Consider the following 25,889-nt stretch of genomic DNA (forward strand, 5'->3'; position numbering starts at 1 on the left):
ACACTCTATGAACAAAAGTATTGGAACATCTCCTCATTCATTATTTTCTTATTTTATTCAGTATTGAAAGAGTTTACCCTGCTTCCTATGGTCCATCCATTAACAATCAGTCTCCATAAACATGTGGGAATGTATTAACAGTTATCATAAACATGTGGTCAATTTACAAAAGCATTAAAATTAAAACAGCTGATGGGATTGTGTCTGGAAGTATGTAATTGATTTATGTGTATTGATCACAAGTTTCTGTCAATAATAAAATAATGCTGGTATCACTTCATTTGGATGGTCCGTAATAGAGGCTCAACAAACATTCAGCTAATGTTTAACGCACTGTCTATTAAATGCAACTGAACTTTAAAATAAATGTAAATGATTCTTTATTAAATGTAACTCTACACCCAACTCTAAACCAAACTCTAAAATTAACATATTAGAGTTAGGTTAAGGTAAAGGTAAACGGTTTTGGTTAATGTTTGGGTTTAGGGTTAGATATAAGGTTTAGGTTAAGGTTTTAGGGTTAGATTTAAGGTTATGGTTTGGGTTTAGGGTAAGATTTAAGGTTTAGATTTAAGGTTTAGGGTAAGATTTAATGTTTAGATTTAAGGTTTAGGGTAAGATTTAATGTTTAGATTTAAGGTTTAGGGTAAGATTTAAGGTTTATGATTAGATTTAAGGTTTAGATTTAAGGTTTAGGGTAAGATTTAAGGTTTATGATTAGATTTAAGGTTTAGATTTAAGGTTTAGGGTAAGATTTAAGGTTTATGATTAGATTTAAGGTTTAGATTTAAGGTTTAGGGTAAGATTTAAGGTTTATGATTAGATTTAAGGTTTAGATTTAGGGTTTAGGGTAAGATTTAAGGTTTATGGTTAGATTTAAGGTTTAGATTTAAGGTTTAGGGTAAGATTTAAGGTTTATGGTTAGATTTAAGGTTTAGATTTAAGGTTTAGGGTAAGATTTAAGGTTTAGATTTAAGGTTTAGGGTAAGATTTAAGGTTTATGATTAGATTTAAGGTTTAGATTTAAGGTTTAGGGTAAGATGTAAGGTTTATGATTAGATTTAAGGTTTAGATTTAAGGTTTAGGGTAAGATTTAAGGTTTATGATTAGATTTAAGGTTTAGATTTAAGGTTTAGGGTAAGATTTAAGGTTTATGATTAGATTTAAGGTTTAGATTTAAGGTTTAGGGTAAGATTTAAGGTTTATGATTAGATTTAAGGTTTAGATTTAGGGTTTAGGGTAAGATGTAAGGTTTATGATTAGATTTAAGGTTTAGATTTAAGGTTTAGGGTAAGATTTAAGGTTTATGATTAGATTTAAGGTTTAGATTTAAGGTTTAGGGTAAGATTTAAGGTTTATGATTAGATTTAAGGTTTAGATTTAAGGTTTAGGGTAAGATTTAAGGTTTATGATTAGATTTAAGGTTTAGATTTAGGGTTTAGGGTAAGATTTAAGGTTTATGGTTAGATTTAAGGTTTAGATTTAAGGTTTAGGGTAAGATTTAAGGTTTATGGTTAGATTTAAGGTTTAGATTTAAGGTTTAGGGTAAGATTTAAGGTTTAGATTTAAGGTTTAGGGTAAGATTTAAGGTTTATGATTAGATTTAAGGTTTAGATTTAAGGTTTAGGGTAAGATTTAAGGTTTATGATTAGATTTAAGGTTTAGATTTAAGGTTTAGGGTAAGATTTAAGGTTTATGATTAGATTTAAGGTTTAGATTTAGGGTTTAGGGTAAGATTTAAGGTTTATGGTTAGATTTAAGGTTTAGATTTAGGGTTTAGGGTAAGATTTAAGGTTTATGGTTAGATTTAAGGTTTAGATTTAGGGTACGATTTAAGGTTTATGGTTAGATGAACCGGGTTCATCAGAAAACAACACACACATAAATACAGCATCAAGATTTAAGGTTTAGGGTAAGATTTAAGATTTAGATTTAAGGTTTAGGGTAAGATTTAAGGTTTATGATTAGATTTAAGGTTTAGATTTAAGGTTTAGGGTAAGATTTAAGGTTTATGATTAGATTTAAGGTTTAGATTTAAGGTTTAGGGTAAGATTTAAGGTTTATGATTAGATTTAAGGTTTAGATTTAAGGTTTAGGGTAAGATTTAAGGTTTATGGTTAGATTTAAGGTTTAGATTTAGGGTTTAGGGTAAGATTTAAGGTTTATGGTTAGATTTAAGGTTTAGATTTAAGGTTTAGGGTAAGATTTAAGGTTTATGATTAGATTTAAGGTTTAGATTTAGGGTTTAGGGTAAGATTTAAGGTTTATGGTTAGATTTAAGGTTTAGATTTAAGGTTTAGGGTAAGATTTAAGGTTTATGATTAGATTTAAGGTTTAGATTTAGGGTTTAGGGTAAGATTTAAGGTTTAGATTTAAGGTTTCGGGTAAGATTTAATGTTTAGATTTAAGGTTTAGGGTAAGATTTAAGGTTTAGATTTAAGGTTTAGGGTAAGATTTAAGGTTTATGATTAGATTTAAGGTTTAGATTTAGGGTTTAGGGTAAGATTTAAGGTTTATGGTTAGATTTAAGGTTTAGATTTAGGGTTTAGGGTAAGATTTAAGGTTTATGATTAGATTTAAGGTTTATGGTTAGATTTAAGGTTTCGGTTTAGGGTAAGATTTAAGGTTTATGGTTAGATGAACGGGGTTCATCAGAAATCAACACACACATAAATACAGCATCAAGATTTAAGGTTTAGGGTAAGATTTAAGGTTTAGATTTAAGGTTTGGGGTAATTTTAAGGTTTATGGATATATTTAAGGTTTAAATTTAAGGTTTAGCATTAGATTTAAGGTTAAGGTTTGGTTTATGGCTGGGTTTTAGGGTTGATTTATGGTTAAGGTTTGGGTTTTAGGGTTAGATTTAAGGTTTAGGTTACGGCTGAGGTTTTAGGGTTTTAGCGTTTGGTTTAGGGTTAGATGTAGAGTTCTGTAGATAATCATTCACTTTCAACTAAGAGTTTAGTTACATTTAATAGATATTCAGCTCATTGTTAGTTAAGAATCCATGAGGCATCGGAAATTGACCATCAAAATAAAGTGACATCATAATGCTTAATATGGTGTTGTGCTTTAGTTCCTGAGTGACCTCACCTTCTGTTATTAACTGTCATATATAGTTAGATAGCTACCTTACAAATCCCCCCAGTTTAAGAATAATCTTCCAGTCAGGATTTGGTCATCAGCATATCCAATAAATGAGAAATACAGATCTGGATGTTCAGGAACATGAAGGTTTCTGGTCTCCTGAGACTGTCGTATCACTATAGTGAAGATAAATCTGATTTAATTGTGAACACTTAGCTGTGTGTGAGGTTTAGGATATTTGTGGATATCTGGTGTTTTTGTGGTTCTTCAGGAAACACTCTGTAGTGCTGTAGAGCTGATGGACGACCTGCTGCTGTTCTGGTGGAGCTCCAACATCAACACACCTCCAGCCACAGGAAAATCAGCCCAGTTACATCAGAATCAGTTAATGTGGAAACAGTACGAGCATCACGCAGAGCGAGAGCCGTACACCGGAGAACAGGGTTCATCAGAAATCAACACACACATAAATACAGCATCGAGATTAATCACAATCCAAATAACTTCATCAGAACCAGTTAATGTGGAAACAATACGAGCATCACGCAGAGCGAGAGCCGTACACCGGAGAACAGGGTTCATCAGAAATCAACACACACATAAATACAGCATCGAGATTAATCACAATCCGAATAACTTCATAAAAACCAAGTTAATGTGGAAACAGTACGAGCATCACGCAGGGAACGAGAGGTACACCGGAGAACAGAGTTCATCAGAAATCAACACACACATAAATACAGCATCACGATTAATCACAATCCGAATAACTTCATCAGAACCAGTTAATGTGGAAACAGTACGAGCATCACGCAGAGCGAGCACTACACCGGAGACATGAATACAGCTTCAGAATCAGCCTTTATCAAAAGCAGACTTAATCAGAATCAGCCTTAATCAGACTCAGCCTCAATCAGAATCAGACTCAATCCGAATCAGCCTTAATCAGAATCAGCCTCAATCAGACTCAATCTAAATCAGCCCTAATCAGAATAAGCCTCAGTCAGACTCAATCTGAATCAGCCTTAATCAGAATCAGGCTCAATCAGACTCAATCTAAATCAGCCCTAATCAGAATAAGCCTCAGTCAGACTCAATCTGAATCAGCCTTAATCAGAATCAGCCTCAATCAGACTCAATCTGAATCAGCCTTAATCAGAATAATCCTCAATCAGACTCATCCTCAATCAGAATCAGACTCAATCTGAATCAGCCTTAATCAGAATCAGCCTCAATCAGACTCAATCTAAATCAGCCCTAATCAGAATAAGCCTCAGTCAGACTCAATCTGAATCTGAATCAGCCTTAATCAGAATCAGCCTCAATCAGACTCAATCTGAATCAGCCTTAATCAGAATAATCCTCAATCAGACTCATCCTCAATCAGAATCAGACTCAATCTAAATCAGCCTTAATCAGAATAAGCCTCAGTCAGACTCAATCTGAATCTGAATTAGCCTCAATCAGAATCAGCCTCAATCAGACTCAATCTAAATCAGCCCTAATCAGAATCAGCCTCAATCAGACTCAATCTAAATAAGCCCTAATCAGAATAAGCCTCAGTCAGACTCAATCTGAATCAGCCTCAATCAGAATCAGCCTCAATCAGACTCAATCTGAATCAGCCTCAATCAGCCTTAATCTGAATCAGCATTAATCAGAATAAGCCTCAGTCAGACTGAATCTGAATCAGTCTTAATCAGAATTTAACTTAATCAGAATCAGCCTCAACCAGAATCAGACTTAAATAGAATCAGCCTCAATTACATTCAAACTTTATAAGAATTTCCCTTGAAAATGTTCTAGCATAATCCTAACCAGAATCAGCCTTAATTAAATGCATATTATATCTGAATCTGAATGTAAAATAAATTTAGCCTTAATTAAAATTATCGCCAAAATCTATCAGATCCAGCCTTCATTATCAACTGCATTAAGCAACTGAGTCTGCAGTCCTATAAGATAGCCTCTTCTGAAGCTGATGCACAAAAAAGCCTGCAAACAGTCTGCTAAAGAGAAGCAGAGCATGTCTTGTCCATGTCCTGTGCTCTGACGTGATCAAGATAAACTAGTTTGGCTGAGATGATGTCCAGCATGTGTGCCCTGGTAAGGAGCACCAAGACAACTGTATCTTGTGGATTGTGATATTATGAAGCAGAACATGATCACCTTCTTTCAGAAACTGAGGGCAAAACAGATTTTCAAAGATAAAGATAAAGATAAAGATGATGGACTAAAATTAAAGATATTAAAGACATAAAAATAATTGAGCACCTGTGGGGCATCCTCACCGCAGAAGGTGTCTCTAGTAGCATCCTGTGCAGCTTCGGCAAATTCTATGTTCAAAAGGTTAAGGCAAAACTAGATAATAATGGTGTTCACACTAAATATTGACTCTTATCCAAGTGAAAAGATGTAAAAATCTTAAAAAAAACACAATGCTTAGTAAGTAAAAAAATTATTGGAAAAAAATAATTATTGCCTTAAAAGTAGATAATTTTACTTGCTGAGCTAGATTTAGTTTAATGCAGTGAATACCATAGCAACCACCGAGCGATGTCATAAACTGCAAATTGCAAAATTTTATCAAGTGAAATAATATAATTTCAAGGATATATTTTTTTTCTCTGATAAAATTTTAGTCTTGTTAAGCATAATTAGTCTAAGATTTTTGCTTATTTTATAAAAAAAAAAGTTAATCAAATCTTAATCAGACTTTTTACCCTTTTATTTTAAGTAATTTTAACTCAAAATAAGCACCAAAAGGTCACTCGTCATGTTATTATTCTGATCCTTTTGTTAAAATCAAAGCAAAATAATCTGGGATTTTTGCTTGATTTAGGTTTTAATTCACTTCCATTGGCATTTATATTTTTTGCTTAATATATGCATATATAACTATCATTTTTGAGCTTTTGCCAATTTTGACAGTGTTTCTATGGTATGTGCATTTCTGATGTATACATACAGTCACTTAACTTTCTCCAGGAAAACCATAGCAACGACCAGGCAACCCCATAGCAACCCTCTAGTCCTTCTATCCAGGGTTTCATTAAATATGAAGAGTGCACTAACTTCGTGTAGATAAAGTATGGTAAATAATTGCAGTAATTTTAGACGTTTTTGATTGGTGGGTTTAACTTCTGCACTGAGACCCCGGTAACCGTACAGCTGTGCTGCAGGGGGCGGGGTTTCGGGGGCAGCAGTGCAGATGTGTGTTCTATAAAGGGCTTCCCTCCGCCAGATGTTGAGCTCTGAGGGCTTTAGCAGCTGCTGTGAAATATGCAGTGATAATGTAACCCAGGCAGGAAGCGGCGGGAGAACACAGAAATACCCCGGCTACAGTAAACAGCACCACGGCAACACCATCTGTACACCCTAATACCACCTAAAGACCCACGGCCCAGCACCTCATTCATCTACATTCATCTACACCACCCGACTAATCACCATCACACCACAACAATAAACCAACATCCTGCTGGATTATATACCCATACTGCCCTACAAAGCAAAAAGGCAGTAACTGCATTTTTTGGCGAAAATGAGTTATTGTGTTTTTTGTAACATTCAAAGCATTATTTGTCATGTAGCAAAATATCTCATCTCAAATGTGTGTCGTTTTGGAGAAAATTGGTGGGTGTTTGTACAGTAACTACAAAAACTACTAGTAAAGCAAAGCAAAAAGGCAGTAAACGCCATTACTGTATTCTTGCCTTGTAGCGTGACAGTTACTGTCATTCTTTGTTGTATCACTTCACGTAATAATTACGCTGTTGCCACAGCGATGTTACTGTTGCCATAGAGAACACCACGCGGGACTCTTTTGACGCTGCAATTTTACTCTGTGAAACTGCACTTTCTTGTTACGATGGCCCAATCCAGAGGGAAAAAGATGGTGGAACTGGCATTAAAAAGAAAATATCCGGAGTATGGTAAGTAACAACAGCGAATGATTATGACTGATTAGAAACGTATCACAAAAGTTCCTGTCAGCGCTATCAGCTGTTTTCTGTCCGGAGACGTTCCGTGCCCCCTCCCACTCTCCACCCCGCCCCTACAAACTAGTTTATCCTCCCTAACTTTATATTATATGTTCTGTATCTAAGAAAACGTCTTACTTTACAATACACGCAAATTCACTCTAGGATCAGGTTCACGGCGAGCGCGGAGATCCGGTAAGTCGGTGTTAGTGACAGTGAGGCTCCGTGCTGGACCCGTGCTGAAGCTAGCTGGCTAACAAGCCTTCTGCGCCCGCAGCACGGTGTGCACAGCGGCACTGTCCCTCCGAGTGGCCGGGTCTCTGTGCTGTGCTCGGCTGGGCTCCTCACATATCACGGCTGAACTTTATATTTATATCTGAGTTTTCTCCCTCACCAGAAAGATCTGTGCTGGGAGGGGTTAAGAAGGGGGGGTTCTGTACACAGTTCTGTAACACTGACTGTAACCCCAATCTAACTTCTGCAACTCCAAGTCGTGCACATTTTCTTCCATCCCATTTCAGACATGAAAAAAGAAAAAAATAGCCTCTTACCTTAAGTCATAATGGACCAAATCAAAATGATTACTGTATGTATTTCATCGTTTGCCCTTTAGTGTGCTCTTTCGCCCTCTTGTGACATAAAAAACAACATTTTTTAGACATATAATTTACACCTGATCACATATATCAGTCTACATATTCACAATGATTTGTGTATTACTTATATTATGTTTGGTTTCATCTAATTTAAAACGCATGTTTAAAGGATGCAAATGTATTTATTATTTATTACAGGTATTTATTTATTATTGTGTTGGCCTAATGAAAGCAATATTTTAGTCATAGGCCGAATTAATGTACAGAAGGTTCTTTTTAATAAAATGTTGTTCTTTCATTATCCCCTGTTTTTTGACAGTTGTATATGTAACTATTTATTAAATTAATATCAAATAAGCTTATTTACTCGTTTCTATCTATTTTTTTTTTTAAATTATCCTGAGTATTCACTTCATTAATCACTTTTGTGTATTAGGTTCTCAAGGTCCGGAGTCTGAGGTGACAGGGGGTTCCGTGAAAAAGTATGTTTGTGTAGGCTATGACATTTTAAATCAACTTGAAAAACAACTTTGACGATGAACTTGTATTTCAGTGCATCCAGGTTAAAACTAGTGTATATTATGTATTGCAGATAATTCAGATGTGTTTGAGATTAATGAACATAAATTAACTAAGAATACACACTAAGTACACTCCCATAATAGGGCCATATAAAAATATGAACGCTGCTCATTTGGCCCTTGATGCAGCTTGGAAATATTATATTTTTTTAGATGTGATAAACACCAGAAAAAAATCTGAGTGAACTATTAACACCTTAAATGGTTTAATTACATTAGCTGTGGCAACACTGTCTTGCAGGATACAAATGGTTCCAATCAGTACAACTCAAATACAACAAAACCCTAGCTATGACAAAAAAGGTTTTTGAAGAATATTAAGTTACTGCCTTCTTACTTGGTATGGAACTTTCGAAAGTAGGAGTAATACAAAGCAAAAATACAGTAACTGTAAAAAAGGGGTAAAATAAAAAAAATATTAAAATTACTGATATCTGCAAAGAATAAGGTTATATGGAGTAACAATACTGCCTCATGTCCAATAGTCTACCTACAACTACTTGGGCTGGACAACAAGATAACTTTAAGGTCATTTTTCTCAGTTTGGTGCTCTGTGCAGTTACTGCCTTTTTGCTTTGTAGGGCAGCATACCGCAGTCCTGAGAACCAGCAAACACACACTAAACCTATACATCATCCTGCTTCACAAACACACTGATACCACAGGACTTCACACCAGTCCTGAGAACCAGTAAACCATCAATAAACCAATACATCATCCTGCTACAATTACACTTCACACCAGTCCTGAGAACCAGTAAACCATCAATAAACCAATACATCATCCTGCTACAATTACACTTCACACCAGTCCTGAGAACCAGTAAACCATCAATAAACCAATACATCATCCTGCTACAATTACACACTGATACCACAGGACTTCACACCAGTCCTGAGAACCAGTGCCTCACTTTCATTTACAGCCTTCAGGTCTACAGCAGGAGAAACATCTAAACATCACCTGTACTGGAGTTCACTCACAATTACACCCACAGGCACTGTGATTCTGCTGTATCCAGTGTGTTTCTGCGATATCCAGTGTGTTTCTATAGTATAAGGAATGATCTTGTATCCAGTGTGTTTCTGTGATATCCAGTGTGTTTCTATAGTATAAGGAATGATCTTGTATCCAGTGTGTTTCTGCGATATCCAGTGTGTTTCTATAGTATAAGTGATTATCTTGTATCCAGTGTGTTTCTGCGATATCCAGTGTGTTTCTATAGTATAAGTGATTATCTTTTATCCAGGATGTTTCTGTGGTATCAAGTATATTTTTGTAGTATAAGGGATTACTTTGTTTTAAGTACATTTCTATAGTATAAGGGAATATCTTGTATCCAGTATGTTTTTTGTAGTATTAAGTGTATTTCTATAGTATAAGGAATGATCTTGTATCCAGTGTGTTTCTGCGATATCCAGTGTGTTTCTATAGTATAAGGAATGATCTTGTATCCAGTGTGTTTCTGTGATATCCAGTGTGTTTCTATAGTATAAGGAATGATCTTGTATCCAGTGTGTTTCTGTGATATCCAGTGTGTTTCTATAGTATAAGGAATGATCTTGTATCCAGTGTGTTTCTGCGATATCCAGTGTGTTTCTATAGTATAAGTGATTATCTTGTATCCAGTGTGTTTCTGCGATATCCAGTGTGTTTCTATAGTATAAGGAATGATCTTGTATCCTGTGTGTTTCTGTGATATCCAGTGTGTTTCTATAGTATAAGTGATTATCTTGTATCCAGTGTGTTTCTGCGATATCCAGTGTGTTTCTATAGTATAAGGAATGATCTTGTATCCAGTGTGTTTCTGTGATATCCAGTGTGTTTCTATAGTATAAGTGATTATCTTGTATCCAGTGTGTTTCTGCGATATCCAGTGTGTTTCTATAGTATAAGGAATGATCTTGTATCCAGTGTGTTTCTGTGATATCCAGTGTGTTTCTATAGTATAAGTGATTATCTTGTATCCAGTGTGTTTCTGCGATATCCAGTGTGTTTCTATAGTATAAGTGATTATCTTGTATTCAGTTTGCTTCTATCATAAAGAAGGATTATCTTGTATCCAGTATGATGCTGTAGTATAAGGAATTATTTTGTATCCAGAATGTTTCTGTGGTATCAAGATTATCTCTGTAGTAAAGGATTATATTGTATCCAGTATGTTTCTGTCTTATCAAATGTATTTTTATAATATAAGGGATTATTATGTATCCAGTTTGCTTCTATAGTATAAGTGATTATCTTTTATCCAGTATGTTTCTGTGATATAAGGGATTATCTTGTATCCAGTGTATTTTATAGTATAAGGGATTATTTTGTATCCACTATGTTTCTGTGGTGTCCAGTGTGTTTATATAGTATAAGTAACTCTTTTGTATCCAGTATGTTTCTATAGTATACGTGATTATCTTTTATCCAGGATGTTTCTGTGGTATCAAGTATATTTTTGTAGTATAAGGGATTACTTTGTTTTAAGTACATTTCTATAGTATAAGGGATTATCTTGTTTTAAGTGTATTTCTATAGTATAAGGGAATATCTTGTATCCAGTATGTTTTTTGTAGTATTAAGTGTATTTCTATAGTATAAGGGAGTATCTTGTATCCAGTGTGTTTCTATAGTATAACGGATTGTTTTGTATCCAGTGTGTTAATGTAGTATAAGGGATTATATTGTATCCAGTATGTTTCTGTGGTATCAAGTGTGTTTCTATAATATAACAGATTATCTTGTATCCAGTGTATTTTTATAGTATAAGGGATTATATTGTATCCAGTATGTTTCTGTGGTATCAACATTGTTTTTATAGTATAAGGGATTATCTTGTATCCAGTATGTTCTTGTGGTATTATTGAGTCTGTTGTGTCCACAGAACCACCTAACCACTAGAGATACCATAGCAACCACTGAATGACCCCTATAACACCCCTCAAGGATTTATCTGGGAAGCTGTTTAAGATGCTCTTCAGAAAATGAGCTTTTCTCATTTTGATGACATGAGTATAAGAATGTAGATTGGAATCCAGCGGTTTGATCACGTCAGCTGAGCGTAATCACACGCACAGTTTCCTCTCTGTTTCCAGAACTGAGCTGTTATTTCCTAAATGTTTCCTCCTACCTGCCCCCGCCCACCCGTCTCTCTCTCTCGCCCGGGTTTTTATGAATGGCCGTTATTCACGTTCCTCCTCACACAATGCCCTCCATTATGGTTGGGATGGAGATGCTGCTGATGTCACGGCTGAGGAACAGTAATCACCCAATAGCAGCCCACTCTCAACCTTTAGCGCCGCTGTGCTCAGCTAACGCTCTGGAGACTCAGCTCTCAGTCAGACGTTATGTAACGGCATACCTCCAAATATTATACAGCAAATAATATTTGTAAAAGTACACAGGAAACAGGAAACACCTGGGGACAGGTAACAAGGGGGCAGAATTGCAAATGAACACACGTGGGAGCAGTGAAAACAGGGGCGCAGACAAGGAGAACACAGGGCCACGTGTAAGAAAGCACATGGATAGAAAAAAAAAGACGGACACAGGAAAAGATAGAAACACAGACATATACTAGAAAAGATACGGAACAGGATGAGAACGTAACACAAACAAATATGTAAATAGGGTAAACTATTTTTTCTTATTAAGATTTCTTAAAATAAGCTACAAGCTACAAGCTAATGAGGATCATTATTCCTAAAATAAGTGAAACAATCCTACACTTACACAATGCTTAGTAGTTCAAAAAGTATTACTTGATAAAAAAATAAGAATTATTACCTTAAAATTACATAATTTTACTTTCTAAGATTTAGTTTAATGTAGTGAATGCCATAGCAACCACCAAGCGATGTCATAAACTGCAAATAACAAAACCTTACCAAGTGAAATAATCTAATATCAAGGTTTTTTTTCTCTGATAAGAATTTTTGTCTTATTTATTATAGGAATTATTTTGCTTATATTATGAATAATGATCGTAATCATTTTAAGTGATTTAAACTCAAAATAAACACAAAAAAAATCACCAAAAAATAGTCAAATTAGTCAGATTCTTGTTTCGAAATTTAGGTCTTAATTTTGAGACTTTGGGATTATAGTTTATTTTAAGAAACTCCATTGGCATTTTACTTATTTGTAATTTTTTGCTTAAAATATGCATATACATCTCAATTTACATTTTCTAGTTTTTTTTTTTTTTTCAATTTTACCGGAGTTTCTATGGCATGTGCAAATCTGTTGTATATGTACAATCACTTAACTTTAACCTGGAATACCATAGCAACCACCAAGAAACTCCATAGCAACCCTCTGGTCCTTCCATCTATGATTTCTGAAGTATCTGTCTTCTGCCACAGGGAATGTGGTGGTGTTATCCACTACACTAGGCCAATCATTATGCTAAATGAGAAGAATTATTCATTTTTGATACAATTCTGACATTTATTAATGTTTTCTTATTTGAGATTTGTATAGTTTGAGGACATTCTTAGAAAGCTAGTTGTGAAAGAGGATCATTAATATTAAGAAAATCCGATTAAACTGATTAAAAAAGAAAAGTTGTATCTGTTTCACTGAGTGAAAGAAGCTCCTCATATTCTGAGTAAAATATGTTTGAATAGGGAAAAGAGAAATATGCTGAGCACACGGTCCCCCAGGCTGAGTCTGGAAATCTCTGCTTTACATCATCCAGCCTCGCCTTCTATAAAACTATTACACTGCGCTCAAGATATTTTCCACACTGTGCAATGAGCAATTTACACACCTCACAAAACATTTCACAAAAACATCCAATAAACAGCCTGTAAACAACTATAAACATATTTAAATGATGTGCAAACAGCTGAAAGCTCTGCAGTGACAGACACTGAGGAGACCAAACACTAAAGCCTATTAATAAAGAGTATTTTTATTGTTATACTGATATAGGTTTTTATTTTGGACATTGCAAAAGAGCTGCAGTAACACTGTGAATAAAAGCAAATTTAATTGCATTATTTTTATACACCAACAGAGAGACCTCTTTACACTGCAGAGTGCAGACTGTACTTAATTGACATAATGAGGCAAAGTAGAGGAAGGTAGGGAAAGTTGTAGTGAGGTAAAGCGAGGTACAGTAGGGCAAAATGAGGTAGAGTGAGGTAGAGAGAAGAGAGAGGTACAGTGAACTAGAGCAAGGAAGGCTAGAGACAGAGTGAGGTATAGTGAGGTAAAGTGAGGAAGGCTGCAGGTAGAGTGAGGTAGAGTGAGATATAGTGAGGAACGCTGGAGGCAGAGTGATGTAGGCTGGAGGTAGAGTGAGATAAAGTGAGGAAGGCTGGGGTAGAGTGAGGTAAGCTGGAGGTAGAGTGAGATATAGTGAGAAAGGCTGGAGGTAGAGTGAGGTAGAGTGAGATATAGTGAGAAAGGCTGGAGGTAGAGTGAGGTGAAGTGAATACAGCGAGGTAGAGTAAGGTATGCTGGAGGTAGAGTGAGATATAATAAATAAGGCTGGAGGTAGAGTGAGATATAGTGAGAAAGGCTGGAGGTAGAGTGAGGTGAAGTGAATACAGCAAGGTAGAGTAAGGTATGCTGGAGGTAGAGTGAGATATAATAAATAAGGCTGGAGGTAGAGTGAGATAGAGTGAGATATAGTGAGAAAGGCTGGAGGTAGAGTGAGATATAGTGAGAAAGGCTGGAGGTAGAGTGAGATATAGTGAGGAAGGCTGGGGGTAGTGTAAGGTGGAGTGAATACAGCGAGGCAGAGTGATGTAGGCTGGAGGTAGAGTGAGATATAGTGAGGAAGGCTGGAGGTAGAGTGAGATATAGTGAGAAAGGCTGGAGGTAGAGTGAGGTGAAGTGAAGGTAGAGTAAGGTATGCTGGAGGTAGAGTGAGATATAATAAATAAGGCTGGAGGTAGAGTGAGATATAGTGAGAAAGGCTGGAGGTAGAGTGAGGTAGAGTGAGATATAGTGAGGAAGGCTGGGGGTAGTGTAAGGTGGAGTGAATACAGCGAGGCAGAGTGATGTAGGCTGGAGGTAGAGTGAGATAGAGTGAGATATAGTGAGAAAGGCTGGAGGTAGAGTGAGATATAGTGAGAAAGGCTGGAGGTAGAGTGAGATATAGTGAGGAAGGCTGGGGGTAGTGTAAGGTGGAGTGAATACAGCGAGGCAGAGTGATGTAGGCTGGAGGTAGAGTGAGATATAGTGAGGAAGGCTGGAGGTAGAGTGAGGTGAAGTGAAGGTAGAGTAAGGTATGCTGGAGGTAGAGTGAGATATAATAAATAAGGCTGGAGGTAGAGTGAGATATAGTGACATAGGCTGGAGGTAGAGTGAGGTAGAGTGAGATATAGTGAGGAAGGCTGGGGGTAGTGTAAGGTGGAGTGAATACAGCGAGGCAGAGTGATGTAGGCTGGAGGTAGAGTGAGGTAGAGTGAGATATAGTGAGGAAGGCTGGAGGTAGAGTGAGATATAGTGAGAAAGGCTGGAGGTAGAGTGAGGTGGAGTGAATACAGCGAGGCAGAGTGATGTAGGCTGGAGGTAGAGTGAGGTAGAGTGAGATATAGTGAGAAAGGCTGGAGGTAGAGTGAGATATAGTGAGAAAGGCTGGAGGTAGAGTGAGATATAGTGAGGAAGGCTGGGGTAGTGTAAGGTGGAGTGAATACAGCGAGGCAGAGTGATGTAGGCTGGAGGTAGAGTGAGGTAGAGTGAGATATAGTGAGAAAGGCTGGAGGTAGAGTGAGATATAGTGAGAAAGGCTGGAGGTAGAATGAGATATAGTGAGAAAGGCTGGAGGTAGAGTGAGGTGGAGTGAATACAGCGAGGCAGAGTGATGTAGGCTGGAGGTAGAGCGAGGCAGAGTGAGATATAGTGTGGAAGGCTGGAGTTAAAATAAGGTGGAGTGAATACAGCGAGATAAGGTAAGGTAGAGTAAGGTAAGCTAGAGGTAGTGTGAAGTAGTGTGAGGTACAGTGAGAAAGGCTGGAGGTAGAGTGAGGTGGAGTAAATACAGCGTGGTAGAGTAAGGTAGACAGAGGTAGAGTGAGGTACAGTGAGATATAGTGAGGAAGGCTGGAGGTAGAGTGAGGTAGAGGTCCACAGTGAATGCACACCCCAAAGTACTTCTGATCCTGGGAAAAATTAGTGCAGCCAAGCCAAGTACTGAAAGACCTTCAAAAAGCTAAAATTAATTTCAGATCCGAATTCATCAGGTTTCACATAGATATCGGATTCAATCTTTTGTCCATATCGTACATCCCTACCAAGAAGAAGGCAGAAACGAACCGATTAAAAGAGATTAAGAGTCTTGTTTTTTTTTTGGAATTTGAGAGAAAGACTGCTGCTAGGGCAGCAACATTTAGAGGAAAATGCAATCTGATCAGGATTGGGGACCCATAGCAGTAGAGACCATGGTCAGTCAGTAGGATCATAGCTGTGGAGCACCTGAACATCTAATTTTGTGCTCAGGTTGAATCAGACGCTAAATCTGAGAGTTATTTGGTGCTGAAGCATCAACTATTAAAAGTATACTATAATCTTGAGGAGATTCAGGTTGGTCTGAACTGAAGCCGCAGTGGGTGGCAGCTGGTGTTCACATCTGTAAATGATTAGTCGAACTTAAAGTGCTGGAGTTCCCAGATCAGAAACACACTTCAGGGCTCTCAGAAGCTGCGGAGTGGAGGATATAGAGGAGGTTTCTGGGTTTAGGGTGAATTTTTGGATTGGTAACTCTGGTGGAAGGGTCTGAGGTAGGGTCAGGAGGCCTTCTGGATTTCTTAATGTATTTTGAGTTTAAATAAATGGTCTTTAATTCACTGTAGACATTAAGAACTTCTGCAGACAGTGATGCAGTAAGGTCTGGATAGCCACCATGACAAGAGTCTGTGAGATTATCTAAGCAGACGATTGGGTTGCTGGACAATCCAAGATTCAAGGGACCATTTTTTGCACTATAAGATGCACTTAAAATCATTTAATTTTTCCAAAAATCATCAGAGCTCCTTATAATCCGGTGCTCCTTATGTATAAATTCTATCAGTCAGGTATTAAGGAGCAGTAAAGCCACTCCACTGAAGTACAGAGTTATACAGGAGTTTCAGTTTAGTTCTCCAGCACCGAGACTGGAGCAGTATTAGCATTAGCCACTAACTGTGCTAAGCACTAGCTCTTTCTCTGTTCAGAGGTGAGTATATCAGACTGTAGTCTGTGTGTTTACTGTGTGAAAACAAGCTACGTGGGACGAACTGCTAGCTAATATCACCCTGGCTTACAGGAACACTCAGGGTTCCTCAGCACTAGTAGTTAGCTGCTAATGCTAATACTAATGCTGCTGCACCCAGCCTTAGTAGAAATCTGGAAATCTAAGCTTACTGTACATAAATGGAAGCGCTACTTTACTCACCCAAATAAACAGGAGTTTTCAGGAGAGAAATCTGTGTAGATTAACAACCAGTGCTTGTTTGACTTAAAAACTTAGCTTAGCTTTACTTACCATAGTTACCCCCTACCACCACCCAATGGCAAGACCTGCTGAATTATAAGGAAAGCATGGGGCCATCCTTATTCCTTACTAGTGTTGCATAACGTGCCTGATAATCTGGTGCACCTTATAGTGCAAGAAATATAATAAGTACATTTTTGGGCATGTTCAGCCGACTTTTGCCATTGCAATTTCAAATTGATGTGAATAAATTCTACAATAAATCTGTTCCAAAAAGAAATTCAGTGACTCGACATATTTATGCTCTTTTCTCCAAAATTTAAGCCTAACTACAGCCAACTTCGTGGCATGGTCTAACTTAGATTAGAAACCTCTTCTTCAGACTGAAGAAAAAAGTTTCACACTCACTGGATGAACCATATAATCAGCTTTCAAAAAGGAGGCATTAATCACTGGAGAATACCTGGCCAACCCCCTGGGACTCCACCATGTCCACATCTGATGCTGAGGTACATAGTTAGTTAGTTATGTCTCAAATAGACAGATGCATGATGGGACTCTAGAAAGCACAAGAGAGGATTGAAGGATCTCAAGGTTTTAAACACTGGTCTACATGAGATCAGATCTTGATCTGGAATCAGAACTCAGACAGGCAGGCTTTTCCACAGGGAACTCACAAGACGGCAAAACACACAAAAACAACTAATTGTGAGTGTAATCAGAATTGCACGCGATGCTTCGGCCAGTGAATAAGAAGAAAGCAGGTATAAATACATTGAATTAAACAGAGAATCTCACACAGGTGTTCATTATTAACCAGATGAGCGAGAAGATCCATCCGAGGTAGAGCCTGCAGTCACTCAAACTACACCTCTGCCAGTTACACACCTTTTTACAATTGACTGGTTTAAACATTTCAGTATGAACGTACGTAAGTGAGACAGCAGTGTCCTGCAATTTACTGTGTTTACCTCAAACCAATATCTGAACAACAGTGTGATTTTTTGTTTAGCGCTAGTAAAGATATATCACATTTTTTATATATCACGTCTTTATATTGCCAGGAAACTGTAGATGAGTTTTAATCAGAGATGTGCAGTATAGCTGTTAGTCTGCTGTAGTTTATGTACAAGGGAATAACTTATATTTAATCATTTCTGACTTATTAAATGTGAAAATTATTGATCACAGATAAATATTAGTACAGTATATGTCTCCCAAAACCCATTCGAGACTGTTCAGATTTGTCTACATTTACTTCTAAGTCACTTCTCAAAACCCACCTCTTCAGATCTCAAAGTCAAAGTCAAAGTCAAAGTGGTTTTTATTGTCATTTCAGCTATATACAGAGTACACAGTGAAACGAAACAACGTTCCTCCAGGGACCATGGTGCACATAAACACAGTGTAGACAGAACAATAGTGCAACAGTACAAAAGTGCAGACAGACAATACAACACCATACAGACAAAGAATAATAAATAACAAGACAGTGTGCAAATTATGCAGTGTGCAAAAAGTGGGCAAAAAAGACCAGTGAGGTAGTAATTACTCTATTACACAGTGTGCAACAGAGCCCAGTGAGGTAGTAGGGTTTTTAGTGCTTTCCATTTTCTGGGGTAAGTGGGGTAAGAGTGTGTGTGCATGTACAGAAAAACCATCAGTTCAGTCTCTGCAGTTGAGGAGTCTGATGGCTTGGGGGTAGAAGCTGTTGCAGAATCTGGTCGTGCTGGACCGGATGCTGCGGTACCTTCTTCCCTGCTTTTAATTTAGAATGTGATGTAATTTAGAAACCTTTTTTATGTTCAATTAATACTGTATCCCTTATTATTGTTGTTATACCTTTAACTTTTACTTTGTGCCTTATTTTTGTATTTATAGTATATTAAAAAATGTTGAAAAGCGCTATTTAAATAAAATCTATTCTTCTTCTTCTTCTTCTTCTTATTATTATTATTATTATTATTATTTTTATACTGTAGAGACACTAAAGATGCACTAAACCCTTGTTTAAGCCTTTCCTAACCTTTAAAAAATGTTTTTTTATGCTTATTTTCGCCTCTTTTTCGCCTCTTTTTCTGTTTCTGTTTACTTTGGTACGTGGGCACTCACAATATGCAAATCAGTCAAACAAAGGCACACTGCTCAGCCAATCAGCTCTCCCTCCTGCACGCCCCTAAACGCATTCATAAATGAATGTATGAAGTTACAGTTATATAGCACCTTTCTAGAAACTCAAAAAACAACCATTCATACTCAACACTAGTGAGAGGCAGCAGCCAATAGCGCACAGCGTACTCTCAACCGGAAACAACCCCCGTCCACCTGGAGGACTGCATTGGGCACTACAGCATTTACCCAGGACAGAGTGCAAATTTATATCTGGGCACACAGTCATACATACATTTTTATGTTGTTTCTGGTTGAGAGTACGCTGTACGCTATTGGCTGCCGCTTCTCACTGGTGTGTGGATGAGTGCTGAGTATAAATGGTTGTATGTAAAAATGTAAATTTTAAATTGTAAAGCATCCTTGGGTTTCTAGAAAGGCGGTTTATAAGTTAAACTTCATTCACACCTGGGAATTTAACAAACCAAACCGTAAAATAAAAAGCAACATTTGCTGTAGTTGCACACAGAATTACTGTGGTTATATGTTGATATATCAATGTTACAAATAGTTTATATCTGCAGGACATTTTTGCTGGAGAATAAATGTAAAAATGTAATTGTAATTTTTGACACTTTTTGTGGATGTTCTTTGGCACAGCAACGTTTACATGTACTTTTTAAAGTCATTTATTAACACACATTTTTCACATTTAAAAAGTGAAAACAAAGTAAACATATCATCATAAATTATAGGGCTCTTTATCCTTTGATTTAAATAAAAGGAGCAAAATTCACTGTAATTGTACAGCAAATTTATTGCTGTTTTATTGCTAATATATCACTGTTAATTACGGTTTATAGTTGCATGAAAATAAATGTAAAAAAACGTCATTTTTGTGGACATTTTCTAAAAAAAAAAAATATTTTATTCAATTGGTGTATTTTTAAAACAGAATTTTTCATTTTAAAAGTGAATAATAGTTGTGAACTCTGTGTTATAAAGCTGTGATGTATGTATGTAATGAACGATGTGTTTTCCACGCTGCTGAGCGGAATGCTGTTATATGTTATATGTTATATATATATGTGATATATGTATAGAGACGTGGAGGTGTTGATGTGGACTGTTGTGGACGGTTCTCTCAGTGCTGGTGTTTTTCTCCACCCTCAGTCTTCCCTCGTTTTCCACTCTTTTATTGGGAGAGAGGGACCATATGGCCTTCAAAACACAGTAAAGAAGAAAGATCGGCTCCTGTCTAATAAAGTCAGTCATTCAGTCTTTATCTCTCTCTCTTTCTCTCTTTTACTCTCTCTCTCTCTCTCTCTCTCTCTCTCTCTCTCTATCTCTCTCTCTCTAAGGAGTGATATCCGTCGCACTCTTACATTTCTTGATGTTCTTCCAGTCTCTGCTCTGCTGGTTGAAAATGACCAAAACAGAGTCTCTCTCAGTGCCACATATGGCATGTTGTGTATTTGTGTGTGTATAACTGTGTGTGTGTGTGTGTGTGTGTGTGTGTGTTGTTTGTTTGGGTTTGGATTGGCGTAGCATGCTGGTTTTTCCGAGGCTTATAAAACACACGGTGTTCACCTTGTTCGTCAATCAACACAGAGAGTTCAATCTTAATATTTATTATCTTTTGCTGGATCTTGCAAAAGTATTCATACCTCTTGAATTTTTCCCAATTTTGTCACTTTACAACCACAAACTAAAACATATTTTATTGAGATTTTAAGTGACAGACAAACACAATGTGTTGCATACGTTTAAAGAGAGATAAAAATGATATATGGTTTTCAAAACTGTTATAAAATAAAAATCTGAAAAGTGTGACATGAAAAAGTATTCAGCCCTCTTTACTCTAAAAACCCTGAATAAAATCCAGTGCAATTCCCAAAATCAATTCCCTTCAGAAGTCACTTTATAAGTTAATAGAGTTAATCCAGCTGTGTGTAATTTAGTATAAGAACTGTGTGAAGAACAGCCAAGAGGCCCATGGTCACTCTGGAGGAGCTGCAGAGATCCACAGATCAGGTGGAAGAATCTATAAGAATCTATAGGACAACTACAAGTCATGCATTCCACAAATCTGGCCTGAAATACACTGTTAAAAGAATTTATCTTATCATGAGCACACTGAGCAGTGTTTAAACTCACTTTCAAGATAACACCTCACAACCTACACAGGTGTGCATTTACATTACATTCACATTACTTATGAAATCTCGATGCATATCTCTTTTTTAAAAAATGGATGTTTTCCAAACCAAAGCACTCATAGTATCATCTGAACTGTCTGTATTAATATCTTTTTTATCTCGTTTTTTGACGAATCAAAAACAACACATGTTAAACACAGAGCAGAGGAAGAGCCAGGGGTCATCCAGACCCTCTAAACACTGCAGCTGAACGCCCCCGCTGATGTCTTCACCCACCCGGCCCTCATTCCCTGCCAGAGACCCGGAACCCGTTTCCACTGGAACGCTCAGACCGTTAAACGGCGGCGCCGCGGGACTGCAGGCGTTTACAGGAGCGCTGAGTTACTCCAAACTCCAGAGCACCAATACACACTCAGGGTACATGATGTTCATGATGTTCCCTCACTCCACAGTGATGTCATTACTAAAGAGTGCAGGTTAGTGTGATGCTCAGGAACACCTAGAGTGGCTTGCAAATGTACTTATACCACTTGAACTTTCCCACATTTTGTCACCTTACAACACAAACTTAAATGTATTTTATTGAGATTTTAAGATCAACACAAAGTATTGCATGCGTGAGAAGTGGGGAGCTTTGGGGTTTGTCTCTACCAGCTTTGATCATCTAGAGACTTGAGAGAGAGTTGGATGGAGAGTGTTGGTCTGTGAACAGCAGTTTTCATGTCTCTCCACAGAAGATCAGTGAGATTTAAGACTGGATCATTCTAACACATGAATATTCTCTGATCTAAATCATTATAGCTCCACTGTAGCTCTGGCTGTATGTTTAGGGTCATCGTCTTGCTGGAAGATCTCAAGTCTTTTACAGCCTCCAACAATCTTCTTCCAATCTTCTTCCAGGATTGATCTGTATTTATTTATCTCCATCCATCTTCCCTCCATCAACTCTGACCAGCTTCCTAAATCTGTCCCTGCTGAAGAAAAGCTTATCCCCACAGCATGATGCTGCCGCCACCATGTTTCACAGTGGGGATCAGGGTGTGTTCAGGATGAAAGTTCAATATTGATCTGATCTGAACCACAGAACCTTCTTCCACATGTTTGCTGCAATTGCAAACAGAAATCCATGTTTCTTTTAACAATGGTTTTCTTCTTCCACTCTTCCATAAAGGCAAGATTTGTGAAGCGCACAACTTATGATAGCTGTCCTATATACAGATTCTCCCACCAGCTGTGGATTTCTGCAGCTTCTGATATGTTTTTATAATCTAACCCTGCTTTAAACTTCTTCTCCACAACTTTATCTCTGATCTGTCTGGTGGGTTCCTTGGTCTTCATGATGCTGTTTGTTCACAGAACAGCTGTATTTATACTGAGACTAATTTGTCTATCACTTAAAATCTTAATTAAATACATTTAAGTTTGTGGTTGGTGAGCCAATGAGACTATTGGGATTTAAACCCACTTTCTCCTGTTTACTAGACAAGAACAATAACCAACTAAGCCATAGTCCTAGTTTTGCTTATCCCAGCTAAGAGAGCCAGGGTCAGATGTTGTTGGACTTTCCTGTATTGATCGTTACAGAATTTAAAGGGGGCTCAGACAGTTTGTTGTAGCATTCAATGCATAACCAATAGTTGTCTGGCGGCCCCTTGTTGCAATAGGCCTTTTGGGATCAAAGCCAAAACTCAATGTCATCAATAACCCACTAAGACTATTTGGTGAACTAAAGGCACTGCTGGGAATCAAAACCAGTGCTGTTGGCTCACTGATTCAGTGGTTGTTAGATCACCAGATTATTGATGACCTTGTTGACAGTGTTCAGGTTCGATTCCCAGGTCTATTAAAGACTCCAGATACTGTTGAATCTTTGGGCATGGACCATACCCCTCCCTGCACCAGAGGAACACTGCCAGTTACCATCAGCTCGGATCAAAACGTGTTCGTGTTCAATTCCCATAAAGTTGTGTTCTTAACCCGGTTCTGATCTGCTGCTGGATCACCCATTTCTACAGCCTGAGCCCGACCCCCCCCCCCGCTGAGCAGCGCAGTAATGAGATCTTATAAAGCTGCGTATTTCTCTGTGGCACAAACTCAGAGTTTCCGTCTACAGGGTTTCAGAGCTTCCCCTGCGCTGGCATTCGGCGGGTGGGCGTGGCTCAGAGCCAGGGGGAGGAGTCTCAGTCTGCTGAAAGAGCTCTCACGCTCTCATGCATTCATTTAATAAGTGACCTCTCTCACACACACTCTCCCACACACTTTATCATGAATGCATAGCATTTATCACTTCCATTTTCTGACTGTGGGAAGCTAAATGATAAAACTGAAAATTAGGTGCTAAAATTATTGTTATTTTGTGTCTTTTTAACCTTTTTTGAGCCACAGCAGATTTTTTACATTGCAAAAATCCAACGGCACACCACCAACCAATAATGTTAGAAAATTACTGCTTTTAGCCTAATTATGACAGCATGATCACCTATTTCATACTGAGTGAGATAAAATAGGTGACCTTAATCTAATTTTCCTATTTTCTCCCAAATTTTGCACGGCCAATTACCCAACCCAACAGTGATGCTCCAACACCAGGAGGGTGAAGACCAGCACATGCTTTCCCTGACACATGTGAAGTCAGACTCCGCCTCTTTTTGCCGAGTAGCATCACAGCGCTAACGCTCGGAGGAAAGCACAGCGACTCGGTTCTGATACATCAGCTCACAGACGCAGCCTTGTGCTGATCCACATCACCCTAGGAGAAGTGATGAGGGGAAAGAGCACCATCTACTCTACCCAGTAGATCCAGTTCCTGAAGTGTGAATATTTTGTGTGGCCACAACTGCTTTCCAGAACTGCTTTAACTCTCCTGGACGTGGATGGTGTATGGTCTAACAACTGACAGACTTATCCTCCCACCTCTTCAATCTCTGCAGCAATGCCCTCCTGCATCTATCTTTTAAACACAGCATTTGGACGCGACGCTGAACTTCACGTGCACTCAGCTTCTTGTCGTGTATAAAGACTTAGCCAGTAGACAGTAGATAGGGAAAGGCCTCTATGTCGATACCCTGATTCAGACAGCGACTGATTTGATTTGCTTGCATTTATGAATTAGAGTAGCATCTGCCACCAGTTTTCCTGTTTGAATTAACAGCATACATCAACCTTCACCCGCAAACACTCTCACAACAAACTCAACCAACACAAACCAAATACAAACCAGACCAGCAGCAGAACACATTTACAAAAGCCTTAGAAACCAGAAAACACAGCCAGCTCAGAACCAGGTGACTCACGATGAAATCACGATGAACATGTGATGGAATATGGTACACCTTGCTAGTACCGGGTTGGACCCCTTTTGTCTTCAGACAGACAGACAGACAGACAGACAGACAGATACTTTATTGATCCCGAAGGAAATTTATCAAGAACTGCTTTAATCCTTTATGGCACAGATTCAAAAAGGTACTGGAAACATTCCTCCGAGATATAACTCGTTTAAGATGAACTAGTATAATTACTCTACATCCATCAATATAAATCTTTATAATCAAATCAGCCAAAGCAGATCTACACTTATCTAGAAGGACATGTGATAATTTGGATCTGCAGTTCATGTTAGCATCATGCTAACTACTTGGCTATAAGTTTGTTTCCATCACTGTTAGCTACATTAGCCTCGTAGCATCAGAGTAAAAAAGATAAACAGATACAGGAGTAAAGCTCAGTCTCTGAACATGACCTGGCTGATGGACGGCTCTTTGGACGGAGTTAAAGCGTGTGTTTAACGGAGGACGCTGCACTGTCCAGGCGGAGGATCTCAGCGGGGTAAAAGTCCTGCTCTCAGAAGTGTTTTGGAAATGCAGCAAAAAGAACCGGTAGCTAAGGAACGCTACACACACCACAGCAGCAGCCTGGGGAAACACTTAGCGCCTGCAGTGTGTGTGTGTAAGTGTGTGTGTGTGTGTGTGTGTGTGTAAGTGTGTGATGCAATCATTGTGTGGGTGGGATCAAACTAGATGATATCAGACACAAGCTGATGGTGTTTGATGGTTAAGGTGAATGAAAAGCTGTTTTTTAATACAATTTTCCCATTTTCCCCCAATTTATCTAGTTAGCCCACCTATATCACTAGTGATGCTCCAACACCAGGAGGGTGAAGACTAGCACACGCCTCCTCCGATACATGTGAAGTCAGACTCCACCTTTTTTTTAACTGCTGTAGCCGAGTAGCATCACAGTGTTAACCAGTGTTGGGCACGTTACTTTGAAAAAGTAATTAGTTATAGTTACTCGTTACTTCTCCAAAAAAGTAACTGAGTTACTAACGGAGTTACTCCACTATAAAAGCAATTAGTTACCAGCAAAAGTAACTATCTCGTTACTTTTTATTATTCGCCCGTCAAAAAAAGGAAATCAATTATGCATTTACTATTATTATTAGAAAAATAACAAAAAATAACAAACGAAAATAAACCCAAAATGTTGACAAAAATATAATCTAACGAATTTCAAAAAAACAAAACGAAATTATCCACAGAACCAAAGAAAATTACTAAAACTTGTAATACTGAAAAAAACGGAAAAACCGGAAAAACGCGTCTCGGGATGAAATTAAACAAACCAACCCACACTCAAAGGAAATATGTTTATATAAACAAAACAAAATAATGGACAAAAACAACAATGTAATGCCCGTTAAAATGGTATTAATATAACAGCTTCACCAAAAGAGAATAGAGCTTAGATCATGCCCAAAAAATCCGACCCAGCCGGAGCCCGTGCACATTCTGCCCAAGCCCGAACCATAAACTGTCATTATGAGCCTGACCCGATCCGCCCCATAAACTGTCTGTTTTCGGGCTGATTGAATGAGCGAAATATAATCAGAATTATGTTAATTAACACTGTAACATAAAAGCATAGAACTATTATTTAATTTAAATGATTTTTAAGAACAG

The sequence above is a fragment of the Astyanax mexicanus genome, unplaced genomic scaffold (assembly GCF_023375975.1).
Source record: "Astyanax mexicanus isolate ESR-SI-001 unplaced genomic scaffold, AstMex3_surface scaffold_31, whole genome shotgun sequence".
In the NCBI taxonomy this organism is placed as follows: domain Eukaryota; kingdom Metazoa; phylum Chordata; class Actinopteri; order Characiformes; family Acestrorhamphidae; genus Astyanax; species Astyanax mexicanus.